The following is a 14,041-nucleotide window of genomic DNA, read 5'->3' as shown; positions in this document are numbered from 1 at the left end:
TTTCCCTTCCCTGACTTATTTCCCTCTGGTGCTTCTTGGGATCTCCTTACAAATGCATGGCGTTCAGACCCTTACCTTAGGATCTTCTCAGAAACCAAATCAAAGACAGCATCCACTGCAGCCAACCTCTTCTCATCATCTGACATTATGGTAAGCCCCTGTGTGCATGATCTCATTTAATCTTTGCAGCAGCCCTGGCAGGTAGGGACCACTAGTTCTCCATACGAAGAAAATGTAGCTCGGGCAGGCAGAGTGACGTGCTACAGCTCCCCAGCTGGTGATGGGTCGAGCCAAGGTTTGGACCTGTTGATGTTTGGCTTCACACCTCATGGTCTTTACAGACTCACCTCCCAAGACTTCGTGTTTTATCACCTGAGATCACGAATGTGAAGATGCTTGGTGAAGGTTACCAGCTCAATTGTCATTATCGTGTTTCTAGGATAAGCAGACTTTGTCAAAATCTTTCTTTCCAAGTGATTAGGACAAGTCAGCCAGGGCTTGAGTTACAAGGGGGTGTGATAAGGATACTTTGGAGGGTCCTCATGTTAGGATTCCGAGGGACCACAGGAAAATGGGGAAGTGTTAAGTCTAGGGACAGGGGAGATCTTGTTGGTAGAATAGGATGCGGCTGGATAGTTCAAGGAGAAGATGTGGGAAAGCCGGAATGATCTGGACCCCTCTGTGGACGCAGTCTGTGTATGGTGCTTGGGTGTTGAGGCACAGCTAAGGACCATGGTAGACAAGAGTGGAAGTAGGAAGCAGGATTTTGTGTCGTTCAGGGCAGTCAGAGTTGGGTGCCTGCTATCAATAAATTGTCCATGGCAGAGTGGCAGACAGCTTTTCTCTCACATGTCAGCCCCCGGGCACTGAGAGTGGCTTCCTGGAGCCCTGTGCAGAGGGCAGTTCTGAGGCTGCTTCTCACCTCAGAGTGAAAGAAAGGCACGATTGATGAGTGATGTCTGCCAGGGGCACAGGCGTGGAGTGTCGGTGCACATGCCACATGGAGGGACAGACTGGATTCCAGCGTGAGTCAGAAGTATTCCTCCGGTTAGGACTGAAACAACATTTACATTTCAAGTAGGCTTCCACTTTTGAAAGGGACGGTTTCCCCTTGAAGAGAGTTTATCTTTAATTTGAACGTGTGTGGCTAAACTCAGGCAATATGCAGAATCAGAGCTTGATTGTAATTCCTGAGGACAAGGAAGAGGAAAATCAGTGCATAATTTACTGAGTAGGACTCGTACAGAAGAGGAACCTGTACGCATTGATGCATTGAGTGCCTGCCTTCCTCCCTCCCCTCCCCTCCCCTCCCCTCCCCTTCCCATACCTTCTTTCCTCCTCGTGGTGCCTTCTGTTGGGTGGGCTTTGGTGATGCTGAGTCTTATCATAACCTTTTCTGAGTCTGTGATCTGCCCCTCCAGACACTCTGGCTTCTTTGTCTTGCCTAAGCAGCAGGGACAAGTCCTGACTGTTGGAATTTTATTTTCTTAACTTGCTGCCTTTAGGGGAGGGAGGCAAAGTTCCCCTGCACAGGTCACGGCGTATGGTGCGTCTGCCTGTGAGGAATGCTGCACAGGAACTATAAATAATGCAGGCACTTGTGCCCTTGAGTTTGGAGTGCACGTAGAATCTGCTGCATCATGTAACTTACTAAAGCTCCGTGCAGACCTGCATGGTGGTGGAGGTGGGGGGGTGGGGGTTGGCCAGGCTCACACGTAGTTTGACCCGGGACTGGTGTCCTTGACTTCACAGTGCCCTTGGGAACCAAGGTGAAGTCACACGGAATGGTCTTGTCATGAATTCACGTTGGGACAATTTCTGTTCATCTTTAATTAATAATTGTCAGGGTAGATGGTTTCACAGTGTACTCCACACTGAGGCTCTGGAATAGGAAGTGGCTTTTCTAAAATGAGCCTTGCACTCAGCACATTCCTGGGGGAGAGGGGAGATACTGCTCTTCCGGTGCAAAAGGATCGTTCGGAAGTGCAGTTAGACGGAGTATTTTGCCACAGAAGAAGGATGGGAAGCGGATTTCTTTGGTTGGCAGTAGATGCGTGGTACTCAACTAAGCAGAGAAGATTGAGGCTGAGGCTGGGATCGGTGGGCTGAAATGCCAAGACTGATACAAAATGTCTGCCATGAGCAGAGCTGGGGAAGAACCAGGAGATGCCCGTATGTGCCAGCCCTTCTCCAAGAGGAAGTTGTCTCGAAAAACAGGGCACGTGGAACAGACACCAACTCTTCTGGAAGTGAAAAAGAATTGGACGAGGTCCATCCGGACCACCCGTCACTGGAGGGACAGTTTGGATTTAGACATTGGCAGTCTCCAGGAAGAGCTAGCCTCTCCATCCTCCACTGTTTCCTAAGAGCATGAGCCAAAAGTATTGTTTAAGACCTAATGCAAATGAGGTTTTCAGGCAGAGGAGAGACAGGAGAGAGGAAAGCAAATACCTCCTTTTGGCACTGGGCACTGACTAGCAGAACCGTGAAGGAGATGGCTTTGTGGAACCACCTCAAAAATAGCGTGTCATTTTCCTGGAATTTCCATGTCTTCTAAAGCAGCGCAGTGAAGAGAGTTCGCTCAGCTTTCACGCGGATTCAAATCCTGACTCCATCATCTGTTGCCTGAATAACCTTGGACAGGTCCCGTGAACTTTTGGAGTCTGATTTTCTTCGTGTGTAAATTAAGACTAAGACCACAAGACCCGTTTAACTGATAAGATTTGGCCAAAGGTAGAATGTGACTACCTTCCACGTAGAATCGACAGGTGTGGACGCAACTAGGACGGTGTCCGGGCAGATTCACAAAGGGACGGACCACCCTGGTTTTGCCTCCTCTTTTGCTCCTACCCTTGAGGTCCTGGATCCCCTCTTAGAGGTCACGCCTTCCAGAATGTCTCCAGAAGAGACGAAAAAAGCTTCCAATCTTGGGGGATTTGGTCATTTTATCAAGAGACTATGCAGGAAACAGCAGTGTGGTGGCTTAAGCTTGTCTCGCAGGCGATGATTCAGCCTGGCTGTCTGGGTCAGTGCCTCCTCTACTTTGTGAATGTCCTGCGTGTGGAGTTTTGCCCCTTGCTTTTCTGTAGCGGGGAGAGGGAGACCAGGACCGCTTCCCACCCAGGTCTCTATGAAGCCCCGTAGTGAGGATCGCTGCCAGATGCTTTCCTGCCATCTGGTTCTTTCTGGAGCCAAGTTCTGCCTCTCCTTTTTGAGGTTCTGGAATCACGCAACCCTTACAGCCCCAGGGAGAACGAGGTTTCTGTTAGAGCCAAAAAAGGCCCCAGACAGGAAGGACCTGGGGAGATGGCAGGGCGGTCCTTACCCAAGTAGCTCTACTAGCAGAAGGAAAGTCTATGCAGAGGTCTGGGCCCATGACCTTTTCTGCCTCAAGGTGAGCCAGAAATCTCTAGCAGCCAGTGCATGGGTAAGTCAAGGTTTCCTAGCTTGTGTTCTTACAACGCTCCATGCCGGTTAAATATAGTTGTGCTCCTGTGATAGGAATCCATGCCAATAGTAGATTTTTCTTCTCCTACTTCACCTAAGACCCACCCACCATCCCTCCATCCTTGGCCCTAGCTGTGTAGACACTAGGTCTGTCAGGGTCCTAGGTCTACCAGGGTCTTTCCTCACTCTGAAATTTAAGCCGCAGTAATTCTATTTTAGTTTTTGTTTCTTCCCTCCTAGCCTGGTTATTGAGACAGGATCAAGGCTGGCATACAGCTCTTGCCTCCTGCTTCTCCTCTTGCAAGCCGAGAGGCCCGGCTGTCTGTGTCCAGAGTCAGGCACCTGCTGGGCTTCGGGGTTGGGTTTATTCCCGTGTCTCGCCCACGGAAGCGAAAGGCCCTGGTCGCCGGGCCTTTTTGAGAGCACTGAGACGTGGAGCCCGGGAGGCATCTCCCCACGGGCAATCAAGGCAGAAGCTAAAGCCGATTTTTCTGTTTTCTGGCAGCAGCCGTTGCTTGCCTTCTCCCTCTGGGGAAATTAGCTTGCTGGCTCAGAGCGAGGGAAAATAAACAAGTCCAACCTGAAATATGCATTAGGGTTTGGCTATTTTTGGAGGTTTCCAAGATTGAAAATGGCTGACGGCTGACCAGTTCCCATCTGTCCCGAATTAAGTTTCAGCAGCTTTGCAGGGAGTGTGCGGGCGCCCATCAGAACCTTGAGCTGAGATTGGCAGTGACCTGTGGATCTGGTCGAAAGAACTGCGGCCCTAACTGGCTCATTTCTCTTAGTGACCAGCTCCGAGAGGAGGTGGACAAGGGATCTGGGTCAGGATGGGTCCATGGTTTTGAAATCAAGGGAGAGCAGGGGCTGGTTGCGTTTCCCCGGACTGATGGACTTGGAGCTTCGGACACGTTTTGGTCCTTCTGCATCAGGAGGAGGGGGAGGTCTCATTCATCTACCACCAGATTGTGAGTGTGCCACACACAGGGATTACCTCTGCTATGGACTGAATGTCTCTTCCCCCCGGCCCCCCAAAACTCATATGAGCCCTAATGTGACAGTTTGGGGAGGTGTGCCTTTGAGGGGTGATTAGGTCATGAGGGTGGAGCCCCCTGGTGGGGAGGAGAACTAACGCTTTCTTTTCCCCCCTCTGTGTGAGGACACCGTGAGAAGATGGCCATCTGCAGACCAGGAAGAGCCAGCCCCTCACCAGACACCAGATGTGCCGGCACCTTGACCTTGGACTTCAGCCTCCAGAACCGTGAGAAATCAGTATTTGTTGTTTCAGCCCCCAGTCTGTGGTGTTTTGTTACCACAGCCCAAGCTGACCAAGGCAGTATCTCTCTTATCCACAGCCCTCAGTAAAATGCCTGGTGTGTAGTAGGTGCTCAGTAAGTGTGTGTTCAGTAAGTGGGGGTGAGGTCGGGGAGAGCAAATACTGAACGTTGCTGTGGACTTGCCGCTGCGCTTTTTACGCTGTCTCACTCACAGACCCATTTTACAGATTCGGAAATAGAGATGAGAACACGTTTTATCCGTGTCTGCCCTTTGCCCTCGTCACTGACTATGCCTGTCCCCATCTTGGTACCTGTCGCTCTCTGTATGAGGGCTCTCTCTCAGCCCACGTGTAGGGCAGCCTGCAGCATCATGGAGTTGAAGCCCCAGGAGCAATGATTCCTGGGAGACTGGAGGATGAACACCCCTTCAGATGGGGCAGTTCAGGGGCACCGTCTATACCGTTTTGCAGAGCCACCTGCTGGCTACCAGAGAGGTGCCCACAGCGATGGGCACCATGGGCATCCGTGGGCCCTGTCTTGGCTCCTTTCCTTCCTCGTCTTTCTTTCCCACACCCTTCCTCGGGCTCCTGGGCTCACCTCCTGAGTGCACTAGTTGCTTTGAGTGTCTGGTCTTTCTTGCTCCTGGGGGTGTCAGCCTGAGATTCTGGGGGTCCCGTGGGCTGGCCTGGGGCAGGGAACTGAGAGACTGGGAGGCCTGTCTCACTCCCCACCCTCTGTCTGAGTGGGGACCGGGTGTGCTTCTCACTCCCTACCCTCTGTCCTTTCTCCCATCCCTCCCCCTGGGGGAGCTGAGCAGCAGACGGAGTGCTGCTCACACACACAGACGGCCCTCAGGTACCCCTTTCAACTCACCAGGGGCTGGCACGCTCACCGGGGGACCAGTGCATTTGTTGGGGGGGTGGCACACTTACCAGGTTGTTGACACACTCGCCAGGGAGCTGACACACTCATGGGGGGGCAGTGCACTCCTGGAGGGGCTGACACACTTGCTGGGAAGCTGACACGCTCAGGAGGCTGACAGGCTCACTGAGGAGGAGAGCAGCGGAGCCAGAAGTGACGTTGAGTGTGAATTGAGAGACGAGGGTCCAAGCCGCGGTCTGCCTCCCAGAGCCGCGTGGGTCCCGCAAGCTCCCTGTGCTCCCCGGGCCTCCCTTAGAAGGAGGTGACGCAACACCGTCACTGGGTGACGCCCAGGTGTCGTCTGACGGACGACTGGATAAACACAGTGTGGTGGATCTGTACTTGGAATACTCAGCCATGAAGGAACCTGGTACTGACACGTGCTATGATGTGCGTGAACCTTGAGAACACGATGCTGTGGGAGGACCCCAGACATGAAAGGTCACAGATTGTGTGATGCCGATTCAGCGAAATTTCCGGAGCAGCTAAATCCATGCAGACAGAAAGTAGATTAGTGATTTCCAGGAACTTGGGCAAAAGGGATTTGGGGGTGCCTGCCTAACGGGTCTGGGCTTTCCTTCTGAGGTGCCAAAAGTCCCTTAGAATCAGATAGAGGTGTTGGCTGCACGATATTGTGGACCAACTAAATGCCACTGAATCGCTCACGTTAAAATGGTTCACGGTTAATTTGACATAGGTGGTTTCTCCCTTAAAAAGAAGAGTGTGACTGGGTAACCTAGTGGTGCTCGTTCCCTGGCTGCACATCTGGGCCACCTGGGAGCTTTCAGAATACTGATGTCGAGCCCCATGCCAGAGACTCTGATTCCATGGGTCATTTTTAAAAGTTCTCCCCAAGATCCTAACCTGCGGCAAGGTTCAGAATCACTGATCAGCGTCTGAGGTTCCTGCCACCTCTGTGTTTAGTGTGAATTTGAGTCAGTATACCCCCTCTCTCATACTATTTTATTTTATTTTATTTATTTATTTTTTCTCGTACTATTTTAAGTCTTTGCAAACTGTGGTGTAAAAGCCTTGGGAGTTGTTGCCGTTGTAAAGGTGTTAGAGGCACGTGCTTGTAGGAGAGGCAACTTTTGGGGTGGGGGTTGTGGAGGAGGAGAGGAGTTGCTGGAGCCTGGAACCACCCCTCCCCCAGCCCCATGCATCCAGCCTCTTTCAGTCACAGGAAAGTGTCCCTCCCAGCAGCAACTCACCCTTGGCAGAGTTAATATGTCAGACCACACATACAGTGTCAACCCTTTAAAGATATTCAGGCTGAAGTGGATGCAGTTTCATTCACACATTTACACGGAGGACCTACTGTGTGCCAGGCATTGTGCTTGGTGATGGAGAGGAGGAGGGGAGAGCAATTGAGAGGAATCAGAGCTCCGTTCAGGAGCTCCCTGTTGAGTTGTGCAAGATGGAAATGTCGTACAATAAAACAGTAACGTTCCTGATACTGTGACCCATTGGTTAACCTGGACTGATGATCTACTGCATGCCAGGCCCTTTAGTCAGACCACCTCATTACCCGATGGCTAAGTCAATGGCTCCAAGCGGTGGTTAATTTTGTGAATCGACTTGATGAGCTAAGGGATGCCTAAATAGCTGGTAAAACGGGACTTCTGGGTGTGTCTGTGAGGGTGTTTCTGGAAGAGATGAGCGTTGGAATCAGTAGACTAAAGAAGATGGCCTTCACCTTTGTGGGCAGGTGTCGCCCAATCTGTTGAGGGCCCACGTAGAACAAAAAGGCTGAGGAAGGGTAGGCTTGCTGCCTCTGCTGGAGCTCAGAGGGCCATCTTCTCCTGCCTTCACATGTCAGCAAGCCTGGTTCTCAGGACTTTGGACGTGGACTGGGGTTTGTACCATCAGCTGCCCGGTTTCTCAGGCTTCAGGTTTGGGCTGGGCTATGCTTGTCACTACCCTGGGCCTCCAGCTTGGAGATTGCAGATCGTGGGACTTCTTAGCCTCCTTAATTGCATGAGCCAATTCCTTATAATAACTCCTCCCTGCCTCTATCTGTCTTACTGGTTCTGTTTCTCCAGAGAAATCTAACAAACCAGGTTCCATGGCTGGGAAGTAGTAGAATCTTAGCTCCTGACCACCATGTTTTCCCGCTTGGGTTTCACGGCTGACTCGGACCTTGCTGCTTAGAGACATAAGTGGCGCTAGGAGCACAGGAGTGTGGGCAGTTTGTTTCACATGAGGGAGACCTTCCTCCGTGTCCTGCCCACTGTGTAATCACTTGACACTTTGCTGCCTGACATAGTGGCCTCGGGCAGGTGGGAGGCAAGGCTTTGTGATTTTAAAAGCCTTGTAGGGTGGACAGAGGGAAGGCTTGCTGGAGTCACACTGCCTGAGTTTGAGTCTTGCATTGTGACCTTGGACAAACACCTCTGAGCCTGCCAGTTTCTTCACCTGTAAATGGAAATAAGGAGAGGACCCCCTCTCACATCATCACGGTGAAAATTAGAAGAGAGAATTCATGTAGGAGCTTGGCAGATTATAAACCTTCAAATGTCAGTTACCATTTGGAAGCTAAAAATGCCTTCACATTACGGTCTGAATGAGTTCTAGCTTTGAAAATAGCTCCAAATTCCATTTATGTTGAGAACCACATTCTGTTCCCCATGCCTGTGTGTGTGATGGCCCCTGGGAGTTGGGTGGTCATTAAGTGCTGTGTGGAACGAAGTCCTGTCCGTTCTGAAGGCCATTGCAGGAGGCTGGGTGACCCAAAGAAACTCCCTTCTGCTCTATGCCAGGAGATTTGGGGACTTGGAGGTCAAAAGCATGCAATGCTTCTACAAATCTAATAGAAATTCTTTCCGCCTCTTGAACGCAATGAAATTAGCCGGTGCTGATGTATTTCAGGAAATTCCTAGAATTCTCGGGTTATAGGAGAATATATTTGGACCGTTCTAACAATGCTTGAGTATTTTTTATGATAGTCCACTAAAATAGTCATCCCTGTTTAAATGGCCCAGAGATGGCAATTGTACTATGTTTTAAGTTAAAAAAAAAAAAAAAAAAAAAAAAAAGATTAGGTAATACGTGTGCGTGACATAAAATTTAAAAGGGTGCGTGGCCTGGCAATGCAGCCTCCCTGTTCAGAGTCAGCTGTCGATACTGGTTCCTTGTTTGTCCTTCCAGAGACAGCCCATATATTTATGCTCTATTCCTCTCCCACCGTCCCCTGCATCAATGGTGGCTTACTACAGTCACCATTCTGTTCTCGATCTCCCCTCCCCTCCCCTCTCCTGGTCAATTTTAACAATATGCATCTTGGGGACTGTGCTATACTGTTTGAAAAGAAGCATTCCATTTTAAGGATGTCTCATAGTCTATCTTCCCCAAGAATTTATTTATAGTTTTTAGGTTATCCTCACTATTTCCCTATTGTAAGCAATATTGCAAATAGCCTTTGTATTTCACACAAGTTCAAGTGTGATTGTAGGATAACTTTCCCCCAGCAGAATTTCTGGGTCACATAGTACATGCGTTTTTTAATTTTAAAAGTTTGCGCCACTGTTAGTGGGGATGTAAATCGGTGCAGCCACCATGGAAAACAGTGTGGAGGTTCCTCAAAAAATTAAAAATAAAACTACCATATGATCCAGCAACTTAAAGGAATGAAATCACTATCTTGGAGAGATACCTGCACCCCTATGTTCATGGCAGCATTATTCGCAATAGTTAAGACATGGAGACAACCTGAGTGTCCATCAGCGGATGAGTGGATAAAGACAATGATACACACACAGAGTGGAGTATCATTCAGCCATAAAAAGAAGGGATTCCTGCCGTTTGTGAGAACAGGGATGGATCTTGGGGGTATTATGTCAAGTGAAATAAGTCAGACGAAGATAAATACTATATGATCCCACTTATATGGGGAATCTAAAAAAAAAAAGCCAAATTACAGAAACAGAGAGTAAAATGGTGGTTGCCAGGGGGTGGGGGAAGTGGGGAGATGATGGTCCAAACTGCAGGTTACAAGATGAACAAGTTTTGGGGATCCAGTGCACAGCATGGTGACTGTGGAGAACAGTATCGTATTACCTACTTGAAAGTTGCTAAGATCTGAATGTTCACACACACACACACACACACACACACACGTGTAGTTAGATGATGGATGTGTTAGCTAACCTTTCTGTGGTGATCACTTCACAATATATATGTATATCAAATAAGAAAAGTTTAAGCCAAGTTTCTCTTCATAGCGGCTTATCAATTACCACATGTTTTGAACTTCTAATGGGCCAAAGTCAAAATGGCTGAAAACACAATGTCATTCATGTTGGGGGGAAATAGCAGCGATGGAGATCTCTCTCCCCACAACCTCAGTGACATTGTGTTTTCAGCCATTATGATTTTGGCCCATTAGAAGTTCAAAACTCGCGATTACAGTTTTAATTTACATAGATCTTGTAATTCTTATGGATGAGTATATTTTCAGATGTTTGAGAGCTATTCGTATTTTATTTTTTCTAACAATTTTTTTAAACGTTTATTTCTGAGAGACAGAGAGAGAGCACAATGTGAGGAGGGGCAGAGAGAGAGGGAGACACAGAATCTGAAGCAGGCTCCAGGCTCTGAGCTGTCAGCACAGAGCCCATCACAGGGCTCGAACCCACAAACCGCGAGATCATGACCTGAGCCGAAGTCTGTCACTTAACCGACTGAGCCAGCCAGGCTCCCCTATTTGTATTTTGTTTTTAAATGAAGGACATTTGGTCCATTTTCCTATTGAGCTGTTGGCATTTTTTGAATTGATTTACAGGATTTCTTTCTATTTAGGAAATGACCTTTTCTTCTGGTTTGCATGAATATTTTCCCCAGTTTTGTCGTGTCTTTTTAAGCTCGGTGGTTTTTAAAGGTAGAAATTGCTTATTTGTTCAGATGTACCTTTCTTTTATATATGGATTCTGAATTTTAGTAGTCCTTAATGTGTTCTCTTCAAGATTTTACATATAAAAAAACCTTCGTGTTTTCTTTTAGTATTTTAATGGTTCCATTACCTAATGTTTAAATCTTGGCTCCCTCTGGAATTTGTTTTTGGTGCAAGGTGTAAAGTGAGGATCTGCCATTGTATCTTTCCAGATGCTTTCCCAGTTGTTAACCACTTACGGAATAATCTTTCTTTCTCCCACTGATGTGAGTGCAACTACTATTATGTATCAACATCATGCATATATTTTGGGCCTGTTTCTGGATTTTTTCATCTGAAATTCTCCACCCTCTGTCTTTGGAGTTCTCCAGTCTTTTTGTCTCCACCCTCTGTCTTTGGAGTTCTCCTGTCTTTTTGTCCCAAGTCCTCCACAATGTGAGAAAGGAAGTTTCTGTGTATTTTTGCCTGGATTCTGCTTTTGCAGTGGCTTCTATCTGGGACTAAACTCATGCTTGAGATGGTGGCTGGCTAGAAAGGAGGCGTATGGATCAGGAAATCCTTCCCCTCCATTAGCGCAACCATATTCTCTCAGAATTCAGAGGTTCCAAATTGCTGCGTTGGAAAGACAGAATGAAAAATGGGTTGACCTCCTCTCTTGTGGAGAACCAGCTAATGATAATAATGACATCGATGATTATAAACTACCATCCGGTGGTGCCAGGCAAGCTAAATATGTTATTCCATTGATTTCTTCCCGCGTCCGGTAGGTTTGCATTTTTATCTGCACATTACAGAAGAGGGAAGGCCAAGGGTGGGGGTGTCGAAAAGAATACGAATTATAGGTGGGATTTGGACCCGGGTATAACTGATTCCAAATATAGGATCTTCTCCTGTGTGTAATGCAGGATCTCGGGCACAATATGGCCAATGAAACCACACTTTGTTTACCTTTCCTTCCTTCACTAATTCATTCCAGGATCACTTTGGAGCACTTGGTCACTATTAACAGAAGTCAGAAAATCAGGACAGGCAGATGGCATAAATGAATGAGGTTACCCAGATAGGACAATAGGGGGCAGTGAGGACTGTGGCAAACAAGAGAACATATACATGTCACGCCTCATATTGGCTCCTGTCCCTCGGCCCAGACCATTGTTACTATGGAGGAACGTAAGCCTAGTGTCACCTAATCTTCTGATTCTTACAAGGAACCAGAAATCTAGTTTTTATGTGAAAGGTGTTAATTTTTAGATGTCAGCGAACTGTAAAAACCATCAATGTATGCTCTTTAAAACTTAATACTTAATTCTAAAAGTTTCCCTGTAGATAGTGCATTAAACAAACATTTATTCGATCAAACATGACTCAGCGATGGAAGGGAACAAATTATGGAGACACGCAGAAAACATGAATGATTCTTGGAAACAAAGTGCTGAGCAGAAGGCAGGCACATGGAAGGGCATGTGGAATATATCCACTTTCTTGAAATTCTAGAACTAGCAAAATTCAGCAGTGATGAGGGTTAGGATTGACTGGAAGGGAGAGAGGACCCTTGCAGGGTGGCCGTGACATTCCATATCTTCATACGTATTTGGGTTATGCTGATCCATGATTTTGCCAAAACCTAGTGAACGTGTGCCTGGAATGTGTCCATTACACTGTATGTCAGTTGTACACCAAAACTCTAGAAACAAGTATTGAACTCTACTTAATGATAATCGTGCCCAGTATTTAGGAGGAAGTGTACTGATGTCTGCAACTTACTTTGAAATGAACTAAGAATGGGACAGATTAATGGATGGAAGGGTAGATAAGGAGTCCATCAAATTTAGTAAAATGTTAGTGAATCAGTGTTGCATTTGAAAATTTCCATCACGGGGCACCTGGATGGCTTAGTCGGTTGAGCATCCAGCTTCAGCTCAGGTCATGACCTCCCAGTTCCTGGGTTCGAGCCCCACATCGGGCTCTGTGCTGACAGCTCAGAGCTTGGAGGCTTCTTCAGATTCCGTGTCTCCCTTCCCCACTCACACTGTGTCTCTCTCTCTCTCTCTCTCAAAAATAAATAAACATTAAAAAAACAGCCAGTTACACAGTGCAAATTTCCATCATCGATGGGGAAAATGAGCAAAACAGACAGCATTGTGTGTAGGATAATGCACATACACACCTACTTTAATCACCTCTGGCTTTTGCACTGTACCCTTATGCTTCCCCACCAACCCGTGGCATCATGTCATCTGAGCAAGTTGATTACCAGGGGGTTGTTCCTGCAGCCACGCTCTTTGTTCTTCCCTCCACCTTGCAGCAGGCTTGATAGATCGGGCACTGCTCACTGAGTGAAGGCATGAGAAAATCCATCACCTGATGACATCATTCACATTTCTCCACCATGACCTGTCTGAGACAGAAGCGAGCCTGGCCACCTTCTCATTAATCAACAGGAAAGAAGAAAACCATTTTGGCAGCACAGCTTCTTAGCTCCCTTCTGCTAATCCATCTTGCCTCATTGGCATTCTTTCTCCACGTGGCATTTGAATTAAGAGGGGACAAAGATTATCCCAGAGCAGTCCCTTCACAGGGTTTAGGAGAGTGTTTGCAGGCCTCGTTGTGGTTCCGTGCACTGGTTGAGCAGGGGCAGCTTGTGGAGCAAGTGGCTGTGTCCATGTTGAAATCCCACTGTGTGTCCTTGGCCACGGTCGGCATCATAGAAACTATGACCAAGGAGTCTCAGAGTCTTGGAGACACCATCAGAATTGTGGGGAGAAGGGAACAGGGGAGGGTGTTTTCTCTATATACTCTCTTAGAAGTGGCACCGTTTCAGGAATTTTATTTTATTTATTTATAATTTTTTTTAATGTTTATTTTTGAGAGAGGGAGAGAGGCAGATTGCAAGTGGGGGAGAGGCAAAGAGGGAGGGAAAGGCAGAATCCTAAGCAGGCTCTTAGCTGTTCAGCACAGAGCCCAGCGCGGGGCTCGAGCCCACAAACCGTGATCATGAGCTGAGCCAAAGTCGGACACTTAACCTACTGAGCCACTCAGGCGTCCCGATTTCAAGCATTTTACAAGGCAATTTGTCATCCTAACAATTGTTAGGACTATGGTGCCTGCAGATTAGAAGAAGCCAGGGTCAGTCTTGTAAACATGTGATGCATCAAAGGTCAAACCTGTGGGCGTTTAGATTGTAGTCAAAAGAGAGCGCCTTTTTATGGGCTTTCCCCCTAAACTAGTTGAATTTTTCACCGGAATATTTGCTCCTTCTCCCTGAAGGAGAGTAATGCTTCCCTCTCTCAATGGTGTCATGCTTTTGAGTTGCTTTGGCCAATGAAACATGAGCTGAAGTGACCTCAGTCGTGTCCTAAAAGAAGATTTGGGAGCTGTGTTTCTTTTTCCCCCGTTGCCAAAGTCAAGCCCCAGGTTATGGCTGCTCCAGCAGCCTAGGTCCTAGGGAGAAGACCCGACCACAGCTCTGGCTGGCCCTGATGGACCTGCGACTTGAGTGAGAGACAAA

Source organism: Leopardus geoffroyi, chromosome E3, assembly GCF_018350155.1.
Source record: "Leopardus geoffroyi isolate Oge1 chromosome E3, O.geoffroyi_Oge1_pat1.0, whole genome shotgun sequence".
NCBI lineage: Eukaryota > Metazoa > Chordata > Mammalia > Carnivora > Felidae > Leopardus > Leopardus geoffroyi.
This window is presented reverse-complemented; position numbering follows the sequence as displayed.